Source organism: Aquarana catesbeiana, linkage group LG11 (assembly GCF_042186555.1).
Source record: "Aquarana catesbeiana isolate 2022-GZ linkage group LG11, ASM4218655v1, whole genome shotgun sequence".
In the NCBI taxonomy this organism is placed as follows: domain Eukaryota; kingdom Metazoa; phylum Chordata; class Amphibia; order Anura; family Ranidae; genus Aquarana; species Aquarana catesbeiana.
Window position 1 is genome coordinate 87,996,591 of NC_133334.1, and position 15,244 is coordinate 88,011,834.

Below are 15,244 nucleotides of genomic sequence, written 5' to 3' on the forward strand. Positions count from 1 at the left end.
AAAGGGATATTACACTTTTATTGTTTGACTTTAAGCATTATTAAAATCACTGCTCCTGAAAAAACGGCCGTTTTTAAAACTTTTTTTTTGCATTGATCCATGTCCCCTGGGGCAGGACCCAGGTCCCCAAACACTTTTTATGACTTGCATATAAGCCTTTAAAATTAGCACTTTTGATTTCTCCCATAGACTTTTAATGGGTGTTCCGCGGCATTCGAATTTGCCGCGAACACCCCAAATTGTTTGCTGTTCAACAAACTTGCGAACAGCCAATGTTCGAGTCGAACATGAGTTTGACTCGAACTCGAAGCTCATCCCTATGCTTGACCAGACATATGTTGACCTGCCATGCAGTTCGTTGGCAAGCGTATCTAAAAGACCCACACCAAAGAACAAAGAGGACCTCTCCTTGCTCCTCATCAGCTGAGATCTCCAACCCCACTATACCTTCAGTCCTCTCTGAGATCTGCACTGAGAGGAATGAAGGTGTAGAATTAGAATTAGTCACAGCCAAGTACTTGTGGGCAATCTGCTTTCAGTACACCGACGTCAGATTGTACCAGGCAAATTTCTCTGCCCCAGCTGCTGCACCGCCGAAAGAAGTTCGCTCCCAGCCATCCACATGCCCAGCGGTTGAATGCTAGCTTGGCAAAATTGCTAGCACTTTAACTGCTGCCTTTTCAGTTGGTAGACTCTGCCCCCTTCCGTGAGTTTGGGGAATGTGCGGTTCCTCAGTGGCAGGTACCCAGACGCCACTTTTTCTCACGGAAGGCGATTCCGTCTCTCTGCCGGCATGTGGAAGGCAATGTCCATGCCTCGCTGTACAGGGCGGTCAGCGGTAAGGTGCATATTACCGCTGACTCATGGTCCAGCAGGCATGGACAGGAACATTACCTAAGTTTCACCGAGCATTGGGTGACTCTGCTGGCAGCTGGGAAGGATGCAGGACAAGGTGCAGTAGTGTTGGAGGTTGTTCCGTCACCACGCCTCCAAAATGCCACTACTAATGATTGTGACACACCTCTCTCCTCCACCCCCTCCTCTTCTTCTTCCTCCATGGCCTCTTCCTGTGCTTTGTCCTCGGAACCAGCGGTGCTCCGTAGCAGTTCAAGGGGCTACGCAAGTATGCAGGCCAAAAGATGCCATACGGTGCTTGAGCTGGTGTGCTTGGGGGACAATAGCCACACTGGGGCAGAGGTTCTGTCAACTCAGCAGGGGCAGGTTCAGAGGTGGTCGATGCCATGCCAACTTAAGGCAGGAATGGTGGTTTGCGACAATGGCACCAACCTCCTCTCTGCCCTCCGACAGGAACAAATGACCCATGTGCCCTGTTTGGCTCACGTCCTTAACTTGGTGGTGCAGCGGTTCTTGGGCAGGTACCCGGGCTTACAGGATGTCCTGAGGCAGGCCAGGAAAGTCTGTGTGCATTTCCGCCGTTCATATAATGCCAGTGCTCGGCTGGCAGACCTCCAAAAGGAGTTTAACCTGCCCAAGAACGGCCTAATCTGTGACATGCCCACCAGGTGGAACTCAACGTTGGCCATGCTGCAGCGGCTGCACACGCAGCAGAGGACCATCAATGAGTACCTGTGCGACAATGGCACCAGGACAGGGTCAGGGGAGCTTGTCTTTTTTTCCCAACACCAGTGGGCCATGATCAGGAATGCATGCACTGTCCTGTCACCATTTGAGGAGGCCACGAGGATGGTGAGCAGTGACAGTGCATGCATCAGTGACACTGTCCCCCTTGTCCACCTGTTGGAGCACACGCTGCGTGGAATAATGGACAGGGCACTTGAGGCAGAACAGAGGCAGGAACTTCCTTAGCTCTCAAGGCCCCCTTTATCCAGACAATGTTCCTGCGTGCCCATCGATCACACAGGAAGAGGACGAAGAAGAGGAGGATTGTGTCAGTATGGAGGTGGAGCCTGGCACTCAGCATCAGCAGCAGTCTTTAAGGGATCAGTTCCAAGAAACACATGGACTTGTACATGGCTGGGAGGAGGTGGCTGCGGACCATTTCGTCCTTAGTGATCCAGAGGACTCCAGACCGAATGCCTCAGCAAACCTACGCTGCATGGCCTCCCTGATCCTGCAAAGCCTGCGTAAGGATCCTCGTATTCGTGGTATCAAGGAGAAGGACCAATACTGGCTGGCAACCCTCGTTGATCCACGTTACATGGGTAAGGTTGCGGACCTTATCTTGCCGTCGCAGAGGGAGCAGAGGATGAAACATCATTGGGAGGCCTTGCCGAAAGGTCTGTGCAATGCGTTCCCAGAGACTGGGAGGTTACAAACTCCTGTTTCTGACAACGTGTTGCTGAGGCTTCGGTCAGTCAAAGAAGGAGCGGTGGAGAAGGTGGCCGTCTGACCGATGCGTTCAGACAATTTTTTAATCCGCAGCCCCAAGGTATGATCGGTTCCAGCAATCATCGCCAGCGTCTGTTTTACATGGTGCAGGAATACCTAGGGGCAAGATCTGACTTGGACACCCTTCCCACCGAAAATCCTCTGGGTTACTGGGTCTTGAGGATGGATCACTGGCCAGAGCTTGCACAGTATGCAATTGAGCTACTGGCCTGTCCTGCATGCAGCGTTCTTTCGGAACACACATTCAGTGCTGCTGGAGGCTTTGTAACCGATCACAGGGTGCGTCTGTCCACTGACTCGGTCGATCGACTTTCCTTCATAAAAATGAATCAGTCTTGGATCACCACCAGCTACCAAGCAACTGATGCTGATGTAACCGAATAATTTTTTTTGAAATCTCAGATCCCTTCAAAGACTGCCTATGCTGATGCTGAGTGACTATCCTGAGTAATTATCCTCTTCCTCCTCAATGATCACGCTGATAGCTTGTAAGAACATTTTTGGTTCTGGGCGCCGCCACCAGTGCCTAAGGCCCAAATTTTCAGCCCCTGTTTAACAGGGGCGTGTAATTACAATTTTTGATGCAATACTTTGCAGCAGGGCTCCTTCCTGCATTCCATCTAGAGTATCAGTGAGGGGTTGCAGTGTTGTGGCACCAGCACCAGTGCCTAAGGCCCAATTTTTCAGCCCCTGTTTAACAGGGGCGTGTAATTAAAATTTTTGATGCAATACTTTGCAGCAGGGCTCATTCCTGCGTTCCAACTAGAGTATCTGTGAGGGGTTGCAGTGTTGTGGCACCAGCACCAGTGCCTAAGGCCTAATTTTTCAGCCCCTGTTTAACAGGGGCGTGTAATTACAATTTTTGATGCAACACTTTGCAGCAGGGCTCGTTTCTGCGTTCCAACTAGAGTATCTCTGAAGGGTTGCAATGTTGTGGCACCAGCACCAGTGCCTAAGGCCCATTTTCTCAGCCCCTGTTTAACAGGGGCGTGTAATTACAATTTTTGATGCAATACTTTGCAGCAGGGCTCGTTCCTGCATTCCAACTAGAGTATCTGTGAGGGGTTGCAGTGTTGTGGCACCAGCACCAGTGCCTAAGGCCCAATTATTCAGCCCCTGCCCCAGGGGCACGTAATTACAATTCTTGATCTAATATTTCACAGCAGGGCCCATTTCTGCGCCCACCAAGAGCGAGTGAGGACTTACAGTGTTGTGGCACCAGCACCACCACCACCACCAAAGGCCCAATTTTTCTGCCCCTGTTCAACAGGGGCATGTAATTACAATTCTTGATCTAATATTTCAGAGCAGGGCCCTGTGAGGGCTTACAGTGTTGTGGCCACAACAACACCTAAGGCCCAAATTTCTGCTGAGTATATAGGGCAGGCCCCTACTTTCAAACATCCAACTTACAAACGACTCCTACTTGCAAACAGAAGGAGACAACAGGAAGTGAGATGAAATCTACCCCTAGGAAGGGAAATTCTCTCCTGTAAGAGTTAATATGGGAAAAACATTTCTCCTTTCCACTGAAGCTTTATCACCAATCCTTGTTTCACAAAAAAACACAAATTTTCAAAAAACATTTGTCATTGGGACAAAAAGTGAGGTGAAATCTCCTGAAGAGGAGCACAGACAGCAAAACAAATGTCACAGGGGTGATAACCCTTCCCTATGTTTTCCAAAAAGCTTAAAATAGATTTTTTGGCTGGAGCTAAACACATTAAAAATGTACCAGTTCAAAATTGCAAACAGATTCTACTTAACAACAACCCTACAGTCCCTGTCTTGTTTGCACCGCCTGTATACTGCTGTTCAGAGTACAGAGCCTATATACTGCTGTTTCCTTTTTTAATTTGAGTGCGGGGTTCCCCTTAATATCCATACAAGACCCAAAGGGCCTGGTAATGGACTTGGGGGTACCCATGCCGTTTGTCTCACTGATTTTCATCCATATTGCCAGGACCCGACATTACATTAAAGCCGCAAGCAGTTTTGAATGACTTTTTTTCCTTTAAAAATGACATTTTGTGAAGTGACTGTTCTAAGCACGGGAAACACGCGGCACTTTACAGGCATACTATAGACACCCCCCAGGTACGATATTTAAAGGAATATTTCACTTTTTTTTTTTTAACTTTAAGCATCATTAAAATCACTTCTCCCGAAAAAACGGCCGTTTTTAAAAGTTTTTTTTGCATTGATACATGTCCCCTGGGGCAGGACCCGGGTCCCCAAACCCTTTTTAGGACAATACCATGCAAATTAGCCTTTAAAATGAGCACTTTTGATTTCGAACATTCGAGTCCCATAGATGTCAATGGGGTTCTAACGCTCGTTCAAATTTTCGGTCCGTTCGCAGGTTCTGGTGCGAACCGAACCGGGGGGGGGTGTTTGGCTCATCCCTACCCAGGAAGTATTCGTACACTATGGGGATGTATGCAACATAATAACAGAGGTATATTTATATATGTTAGTAGTGTGATTGGCAGAAATCAGTATGTAGAAATAACCAAAAAACGGATAAAACCAGAAATAGCCATATGGCTACTGGCAACAAAAGAAAGGATGGAAAAGGGGGGGGAGAAGAGAGGGTGGGGAGGGGAAAAAAAAAGGGGGGGGGACGGGAAGGAAGGAAAGGAACGGGGAGGGGAAAAGGGGAATAGAAAAAAGGGGGGGAAGCAAAGGAGGGGCAGGGAGGGGAGGGGGGGAAAAAAGGAGGGGAAAGGAGGGAAAGGGAGAGAATGAGAAAAAGGGGGGGGGAAGGTAGGGGGAGGAAGGAAAAGGAGAAATAAAATAAGTAGAGGGGGGAAAGGGAAAAGGGGGAAGGGGGGGAGAGGGGAAGAGCAACCCAGAATATCAATTAAATTGTGTTGTAATGAAAAGGTGTACAAGAATAGATTTTGATAATAAGAATGGGTATTAATAGTAGACCTAAAAACTCGTAGGTAGGAGTAATCTCTAGTTACAAGAACCTCATAGATATAATAATTATAATAATTTTAAAAGTATAAAAAATTAAGGTACTTACCACATGTAATAATTAAATATGAAGGGGGGGGCGGGAGGGCGCCAAGCCAGGATAATGACCTAGAAACTATCACTGTGCTACAAGCATATAAGAACATATAGTAACCACAGCACAGCTGGATAGATGGCCATATAAGGTTCCTTCAATGTATACTGAACACAGCAGTCGCAAACATTTATAGGTAGTCACACAGGGTGATTGGATATTTTATTTATTTATTTATTTCAGGTACTTATATAGCGCCGTCAATTTACGCAGCGCTTTACATATATATATTATACATTCACATCAGTCCCTATACCCTCAAGGAGCTTACAATCTAAGGTCCCTAACTCACATTCATACCTATACTAGGGCCGATTTAGACAGGATCCAATTAACCTACCAGCATGTCTTTGGAGTGTGGGAGGAAACCGGAGTACCCGGAGGAAACCCACGCAGACACAGGGAGAACATGCAAACTCCAGGCAGGTAGTGTCGTGGTCGGGATTTGAACCAGCGACCCTTCTTACTGCTAGGCGAGAGTGCTACCCACTGTGCCACTGTGCTGCCCCCCATATAGAGATTGGTGGTGTGAGACCTAATAGGATGTAAACAGATAACAATGTAAAATTACTAAAGATGTTATATAAGTATTACATTATAATTAAATAAGTTGAGTTAGACAAAACACAGTCTAGCAAGAGGGAAGGAGGTATGGAGGGAGAAAAAGAAAAGGCAGAAATCGAAGTGCCAGTACCGTAGTTTAAACTCCAGGAACATACCTGCTGCTGGCATAAAATGATAAGCTTGGAGGGACAAAAAAGCAGCTTAATACTTCTATGATGGAATGATAGTTATCCTATCCTTGAAATGTATATGATATTTCATTGAGCTGTGTATGGTCTGTATTGATGTAACTTTTCTCATGGACTGACGTTGTACAGATTTTTGGATCTGTTCTCCTCTTTTAAATATATGTTATCTATGTTCAATAAATTTTAGCTTTTAACTGAATATTACTTGTCATCGTGCCTAAAAAGTCCAAACCCACACATTTTTCTCCTAATTTATTTAATTATAGGACGTGGCACAGATTATTATATACGTATCCGCAGTGCCACTCTGCGTTTGATACCAATAGATTCTGCATATGGTGAATTGGGTCAGTGGACCAATATGACCGCAACTCACTCTATTTAGTTATGCCCATGTTGAGGGAAAGGCCCAGAAAGAGCTTAAATTCGGAGACCGTAATTGGTCTCCAATCTCTGGCAAGGGAGGACTGGGGAATAGTGGTGATGTGTTGACCAGCGTATAAATTGCTTTGGTCCACAATAGATCTATAGAGATCTTCGTTGAAAAACAGCGAATAAAAATCAAGTGATGTAAAATCAACTGTTTCCACCTGAATGCCGGGTTGGCCAGTGAATGGGGGAAGTACGGGTGCTGCAGAAGTGGTGGGTTCCCAATTAGGATTGGCAAAAGCAGCAGGAAGGGCACTATGGGCACGACGGGCCTGTGTTCGTCTTCTTGGTGGCAGCAGGACACTACTTGTGCTTGCCACCTCACCAGCTTGAACTGCACTTATGGGACTCGCCACGTCACCACGTGTTACTGCAGTGCTGGACGTACGACCAGGGTGTACTAGGCCGCTGGTGCTTGCCAGTTCACCAGAAGGAATAGTACTAGTACTAGTACTTCTCTGCTCCATACGAGGGACCTGCGGTTCTTGCACATCAAGGACAGAAGAAGAAGTTTGGGGTCTGGTACGCCTGACCTTGGCAGGGATCCCAACTCCGTCATCAGAGCTATCTGTCATGGAGCCGCTGTCCTCTACAGGATCGTATTTTGAGCCTGAATCTGACAGATGAGTGACTTCCTCTTCACTATCTGTCATGCTCAGAAACGTGTAGGCCTCTTCACTAGTGTGCCTTCGATTTGCCATTTTGGGCTCTAAATTTAGTGGTACACTAGTGAGACTCACAGGCAAAAAAGCTCCTGACTGTTAGCGACTATCAAAACGCTACCAATAAAAACTGTTAGCGATCGCAGGGATCAGGCCTGACTCTGCGAACGCTGCAGTTATGTGTGTTTAGTGTTTTGTAAGTGACAGTGATCGATCGATACTGCACTTGGGTGGGCTGGGCCGAGGGGCAAAACGCAGGTGCTAGCAGGTGTCTGGGCTGATCCCGCTAACACTGTGTTTATGGGAACTCTAAACTGCTGGGGATGCTAGTATAGATCTGATCGGATCAGATATTGATCCGTTCAGATACTATAGCACTAAGGGAGGTGTATGCTGCGTGCGTGGGTGTTAGCGGTACTGGGCTAACCTGACGCTGCCTGGGGTGACGTAGACCTTATCTGACCCTAAAACTTAACTTATATCACCGCTGGGCAATTAGGGGGTTAAACATTTATAAGGTAATAAATGGCGGGTGCCCTGAAACTATAATAAACAAACTAACTAACCAGCGTCACCCGTAACAGTTATACAGTGATCACTGATGAAAGGGTTAACTAGGGGGCAATCAGGGGGTTAAAACCTTTATTAGGTAGTATATGGGGGTCCCTGTCGCTATAAAACACTGATGGCGAATATACTTACCTCCCTAACTAGCGTCAATTGTGTCACTAATACAGCGATCAGAAAAATGATCGCTTAGTGACACTGGCGACGGGGGGGGGGGGGTGATCAAGGGGTTAACCTTTATTAGAGGGGGTTAGGGGGGTATCCTAGACCTAAAGGGGCTAACACTAACTGCCCTACCACTTATAACTGTCACAAACTGACACCAATGCAAAAAAAAAAAAAAAACTGCTATTGGTGTCACTGTGACAGGGGGTACAGGGGGGTGATCGGGGGTGATCGGGGGGTGATGGGGGGTGAAAAGTGTGCCTAGTGTGTTCTACTGAAAGTGTAGTTTGGTACACTTACTTGATGTCTTCTCTCCTCAGCGCCAGAACAAAAACACCGGCTCGAGGAGAGATGACATCGCTTCCTCTGCCGCTGTTTACATTACAGCAGCAGAGGAAGAACATCATTGGCTGGGAGCGATCGTGAGGGGGTGGCCACGAATGGATGGCCTCCCCCTCACCTCTGATTGCTCCAGGACAGAAGCTGACCGCCTCACACACCGGGGGGGTCCGATCGGACCCCCTGCCCGCGGGAGGCAAGTAACGTGCCCATACGTTACTTTGCCTGTCCGTGCCATTCTGCCAATTCTTGGTCTAAGAACTCCTCCTCCCCTGTTCATGGACTGGACTTGGGTCAAAGCAATAACTCCAACACCAAACCCAACAACAGCACGAACTCTCCGACGAGTACGTAACCTCAACAAGGCTAATAAATGAACGGTTGCTCAGAACGAACTGACAGAACGCACTGAAAATCAGAAAGGACATGACAAGAACGAGCTGAAAATCAGAAACAACCGGACAAGCACGCACTGAAAATCAGAAGCGAACTATAAATAGAACGCACTGAAAGACAGAAACAAACTGACAAGCACAACCTGAAAAGCAGAAACTAACTGAAAAGCACGAGGCAAGTTGGAGCTAACACCCTTCGAACAAAAGTCCACGGTTTTGTTGTCGGAAAGTCTGATCGTGTGTGCGGGGCGTAAGAGGCATCCCTGTGTCATTTGAATTGATTTAACCTTTTAATGTACTAAAAGCTTTATTATTTATGCAGGTCCTGTGATGCCGATGTAGCCTGCAAACTAGACTTTTATACACAACACTCTATGTCTATCAAGTAGTGGGCAGAGTGTGGTGTCCTTACTAGGGGTTGACCGATTATCGGCGGCCGATACTCACTTTTTTTGAAGCATCAGTATCAGTCACAAACTTACCGATTTTTACTGATATTTTTTTTAATGGGTCGTATCGGGGTGATGCTTCAGCAGCCGCTCGGCTGTTATTACAAGCAGCGGGAGGGGATGTCCCCTCCCGCCACCTTCCACCGCTCCGCCCGAGACTCCCGTTGGACCAGCCAGAACTTCTGCCAGGTGGCCGAAGACCCGAAAAAAGCCAGATCGGGTCTCAGATCTAGTAACCCAGGAGGGATGTCATGATATCACTTCTGGATTACTGGCATCCTAAAGGCGCCAGATTTAAAAAATAGAAAGTATTCAAAAACACTGATCTTGACATTTTGAATACTTTCAAGTGCTGGGGAGGAGGGGTTTGGGGTCTTTTAGGCTGGGTTCACACTGGAGACTTCGGTGGCTCACAGCAGAAGTCCGGTGCGTTTCCATTCACCGTTTCAGGTCCGATTTCAGCCCGAATTTTGGGCTGAATTCAGACCTGAAATGGACCAAAAGACGCACAGGGCTCCAGTGCAATTAGCACCGGAGACGCTGCGGAAATGTGTGAACTGGCTCCATAGAGAGCCGGTCACAATCTCCTACTATGCGAATTGGATGCAGAGAAACCCGCATCCATTACGCATAGGTGTGAGCCCAGCCTTAGACCCCAGATCCCTCCATAAAGAGTAACTGTCATTGCCTATTACTGTCACAAAAGATGTTTACATTCCTTGTGACAGCAATAAAAGTGATTAAAAAAAAAAAAAAATTAAAAGAACAGTGTAAAAATAAAAAGTTTAAATCTACAGAATATCGGGACCTGATATTGGCTATCGGCCTGAAAAAACTAGAACGGCCGACTACTGGTCCCTACCTCAAAATTTTGGATTTACTCAATAATTTCCCTTTGGGGTTCTTAAAGTATTCTGAATCTGAAAATGTCATCATTGTCACACATTTTGGTTAGAACTATAACTGCCATAAAAGATGCTCAAAAAAGGCCCCCTCAGATTACACCTGCTCCTCTGTCAAAGCCTGTAGTGCCACATGCTTATGCCCCGTACACACGTTCGGACATTGATCGGACATTCCGACAACAAAATCCATGGATTTTTTCCGATGGATGTTGGCTCAAACATGTCTTGCATACACACGGTCACACAAATCTTGTCGGAAATTCCGAACGTCAAGAACGCGGTGACGTACAACACGTACGATGAGCCGAGAAAAATGAAGTTTAATAGCCAGTGTGGTTCTTCTGCTTGATTCCGAGCATGCGTGGAACTTTGTGCGTCGGAATTGTGTACACACGATCGGAATTTACGCAAACGGATTTTGTTGTCGGAAAATTTGAGAACCAGATCTCAAATTTTGTGCGATGGAAATTCCGATAGAAACTGTCCGATGGAGCCTACACACGGTCGGAATTTTTAGACAACAAGCTCTGATAGCACATTTTACGTCGGAATGTCCGACCGTGTGTACGTGGCATTAGAAGCAAGCTGGTCTGGGTAATGGACAGGACACCATATGTAGTAAGGCTGTTGCATCCCCCTCCCTTCTATTTTAGTGGGGCAGTCCAGATTTGTGGATACCCAGTGACATGTCCCATGTGGCTTCAAAAATATCACTTGTAAACAGACTGGCCTGGGATCCGTCCCTACGAATTAGACAGACTTAATTTATTGAATGTGAACTATGTGTGAGCATAGCCAAATGAATGAGAAACATGTAATTTCTATATCAGTAACTAATTGCACAGCTGCAATACTATCCATCAGCCAGAAGTGTTAGAAACCTAATACAGTCTTCATGGGATTTTTCAATGTGTTTTACTATAATAATCCCAAGGTTTGGTGACCACACAGTACTATGTGTATGCAAAAGAAACAAAGCCTGCAATCTACATGCTTCATAAAAAACTGAACTCCAAGTAAACAGTTGAATAAATACAAGAAATACATACATAGTAAGGGAAAAGTTTTACCTATCCAGTCCTGAGATTTATGCCGCGTACACACGAGCAGACTTTCCGGCATGCTTGGTCCGGTGGACCAGAGTCTGCCGGACAATCCGACCGTGTGTAGGCTCCGGCGGACTTTTCCGGTGGACTTTTTCCCAAAAGTCCGCCGGACGTAGATTTGAAACATGTTTTAAATCTTTCCGTCGGACTCAGTCTCTGACGGAAAGTCCGCTCGTCCATGTGCTGGTCCGACGGAAAACCCGCTCGTCTGTATGCTGGTCCAACGGACCAGATACAACGCAAGGGCAGGGTATTGCATCTCGCACTCGCTGCAATAGGAAAAACAAATTTTCCTATTTCGGCGAGAGCGGGGCGCAAAAAAAAACGGCGTGGGGTCCCCCCTAAAATCCATACCAGACCCCGATCCGAGCACGCAGCCCGGCCGGTCAGGAAAGGGGGTGGGGACAAGCGAGCGCCCCCCCTCCTGAACCGTACCAGGCCGCATGCCCTCAACATGGGGGGTGGGTGCTTTGGGGGAGGGGGCGCCCTTCGGGGCCCCCCCACCCCAAAGCACCTTGTCCCCATGTTGATGAGGACAAGGGCCTCTTCCCGACAACCCTGGCCGTCGGTTGTCGGGGTCTGCGGGCAGGGGCTTATCGGAATCCGGGAGCCCCCTATAATAAAAGGGCCCCCAGATCCCGGCCCCCCACCCTATGTGAATGAGTATGGGGTACATGGTAACCCTACCCATTCACCTAGGGAAAAAGTGTCAATAAAACACACTACACAGGTTTTTAAAATAATTTATTAAACAGCTCTGGGGGGTCTTCCTCCGGCTTCGGGGGTCCTCCTCCGGCTTCGGGGGTCTTCTTCCGGCTTCGGGGGTCCCTCCGGTTCCTCTTCTCCCGGCGTCCGGTTGGTTCTTCTCCGCTCTCTCCGGCCTCTTCTCCCGGTGTTCCAGTTCTTCGGCCGGCTCCTCCGCTGTCTTCAGGTAGCTCTTTTGCCAGTGGAGGTCCGGACTTCTGGGCTTCTTGTCTTCTTCCCTCTTCTCCAGATGTTGACACAACGCTCTCTCCGGCTGGACTGCTCTCTGAGCGCTCCATTGTGACTTATATAGGCAGAGACCCTGCCCCCTTATGATGTCACAGTCCCTGGGCATGCTGGGACTGTGACGTTTTAGGGGGCGTGGGCAACATCACCCGGTGGTCGCTCGCTCGTCCCCACCCCCTTTCCTGACCGGCCGGGCTGCGTGCTCGGATCAGGGTCTGGTATGGATTTTAGGGGGGACCCCACGCCGTTTTTTTGGCGTAGGGGCTTCCCTTTATAATCCATACAAGACCTAAGGGCCTGGTTTGACCTGCGACGCAGCTCGCAAGGTGTCAATCTCGTCGATAAAAGCGGCGAGATTGACTTCCTTTTCTAGTCCCGTCGTACCTGAGTCACGTTCAAAATGAACGGACTTGTCCGTGTGTGGGCAAGTCCGTTCATTCTGAAAGTCCGCTGCAACTCCGGAGAAAGTCCGTCGGAAAGACGGGCGGACTTAGCCCGCCGGAAAGTCCGGTCGTGTGTGGGCAAGTCCGTCCGTTTTTAGGTCCGGCGCATCTGGCGGACAAAGTCCGTCGGAAAGTCTGCCGGACCAAGTATGCCAGAAAGTCTGATCGTGTGTATGCGGCATTAATTGGCCCTGTCCGGCGAGGCAGGACTACCAATTTTTACTAGTTATATAAATTGTACAGGTCTTGTTCCTCCCCCAGCCTGTGACTGGACAGTGAAAGGAAAAGCAGCAGACTGATTAAACCATCTCCCTGTCACTCTTCTTTATACACCTACAATCATATCCCTTGTTAGTACATGAGCCCTGCAGCAAAACTGACTGACACCTTGCACTGTTTCTCTCTCTCTCTCCCACTCTGAGCTTTACTGTGCAATGGATTACAAGAGACTGATGTGAACTGGTACTTTCACTACTTGCATTTAAAAATACTGCCTTAGTCTAATGCCCCGTACACACGGTCGGACTTTGTTCGGACATTCCGACAACAAAATCCTAGGATTTTTTCCGACGGATGTTGGCTCAAACTTGTTTTGCCTACACACGGTCGCACAAAGTTGTCGGAATTTCCGATCGCCAACAACGCGGTGACGTACACCACGTACGACGAGACTAGAAAAGGTCGGTTCAGAACCAAGCGTGGCACCCTTTGTGCTCCTTTTGCTAATCTCGTGTTAGTAAAAGTTTGGTGAGAGACGATTCGCGCTTTTTCAGACTCGTGGCTTTCAGATCGTTTTCTGCCGTTCAATTTGTGCTTGTGGGTTTGTATCTGCTCTTCAGTGCGTGCAGTCATTTCGTATCAGAGTTTTCTGTGTGATCTTGCCTGCTCGTTGCTGTTTTTCAGGTCGCTCTTCACAGGCCTTGCTGTTCTTCAGTGCGTTCTGTTACTTCGTTCTGAGCAGCCGACCGTTTTCTAGCCATGTTTCGTATGCATACTCCACGTACAGTTCGTGCTGTGCGGGGGCTTGGTGTTGGGGTCCTGACCTTGACACAAGTCCAGTCCATGAACAGGGTGGGGGGGAGTTCATGGACCAAGAATTGGTTGCTTCAGCGTGACCAGTTCTGTCATATGCCTTTGCTCCGTGAGAATAATCCTTATGATTTCAGGAACTTTCTCCGGATGACGGACCCCGTATTTCACCGTCTGTTGGCTTCGCTGACCCCCTATATCAGCAGGCAGGATACCTGCATGAGGCAAGCCATCACTCTGGAGCAGAGGTTGGTCGCTACCCTGTGGTATTTGGCCACAGGGAGAAGTCTGCAGGACCTCAAGTTCTCGACAGGCATCTCCCCCCAGGCTCTTCTTTGTGGACATTTACTGCTTGTGTTTGTTTTAGCTGACCCTGACAGAAATGTGTGGAGTCCAGAAAATGTCGTGATTGTGTAACCTTATACAAAGCATTGTTGGCTGTTATTTACTAAATGCAAAGACACTTTTCACTACAAGTGCACTTGCAACTGCACTGAAACAGCACTTGTAGTGCAAAGTGGATTTCCCCTTAGGAAATAACCCCCATTTTCTCCTAAAACAACAATTACATCACCCCAAAAGTGTTGTAGTGTTGAGACAATAATCCACACATTCTTGATGAACAATCTTTTTAATACCAGCACAATCACATGTGCATTTACCAAAGGTTTTTCTGACAAACCAACATGTTTGTTGTATAACAATTTTTGTGGTGGCATTATCCAAAATCAAAATGTGCATTCTATAGAAAACAGGCCTGTGTAAAACCAACAAGAAAGACACAAATCTTGATCTTACAAAGTTCACATTTGGTAGAACTGGAAGGCAATATCAGACATGAGTATTTAGGAACTGTGTTTGATATTGCGTTCAGATGGGGGGAAATCACCCCAGGAAAAGCCAAATTTGGAAGATGCACACAAATTTCCCAATGTCAACATGTGCTATCTGCCATCACGGGGGATCAAGGGATGTGTTTTGGGGGAGAAAGCCCTTCCTCACCGCTACTTTATAATTGAGGAAGGTGTTGCACCCCCAAAACGCATCCATTGATCTCCCGTGATGGCAGATAGCACATGTTGGCACACTGTGTGCATCCTCCAAATTTGGCTTTGGGAAAAATCACAAAAACATTTCGCACATTGTAGCAGACAAAAGAAGAAAGTGATTTGGAGGGGCTTTAAACTCGCCCCAAAACATCAATGATGTTTTTATATTTTGGAATAACATCATTGATGTTTTGCTTGATGTTTTCCAATTGTAAATTACACCCCATGATCTCCCCGATCAGGATCTGGGCACTTTCGGATGTGAAAGGATCTGGATCCACAACCTCACGATCACCTAAAAAGAGAGGAACCCAAAATAAATTAGTTTTAAAAAAAATGCCGCAATCCATCTCTTATCTGAGCCTGTGGTCGCAGACACTCACCTGTTGTGGTGACTACTTCCACCACGTCTTCTTCCTCCTGCTCATCTTGTGTTGGGTGGATTTCCCCTTCTTCCAGAGGGGGGGGGCTCTGGTCTCCTCGGATGAGGGGTGTCCTCCAAGTCTTTTCTCCCCTAT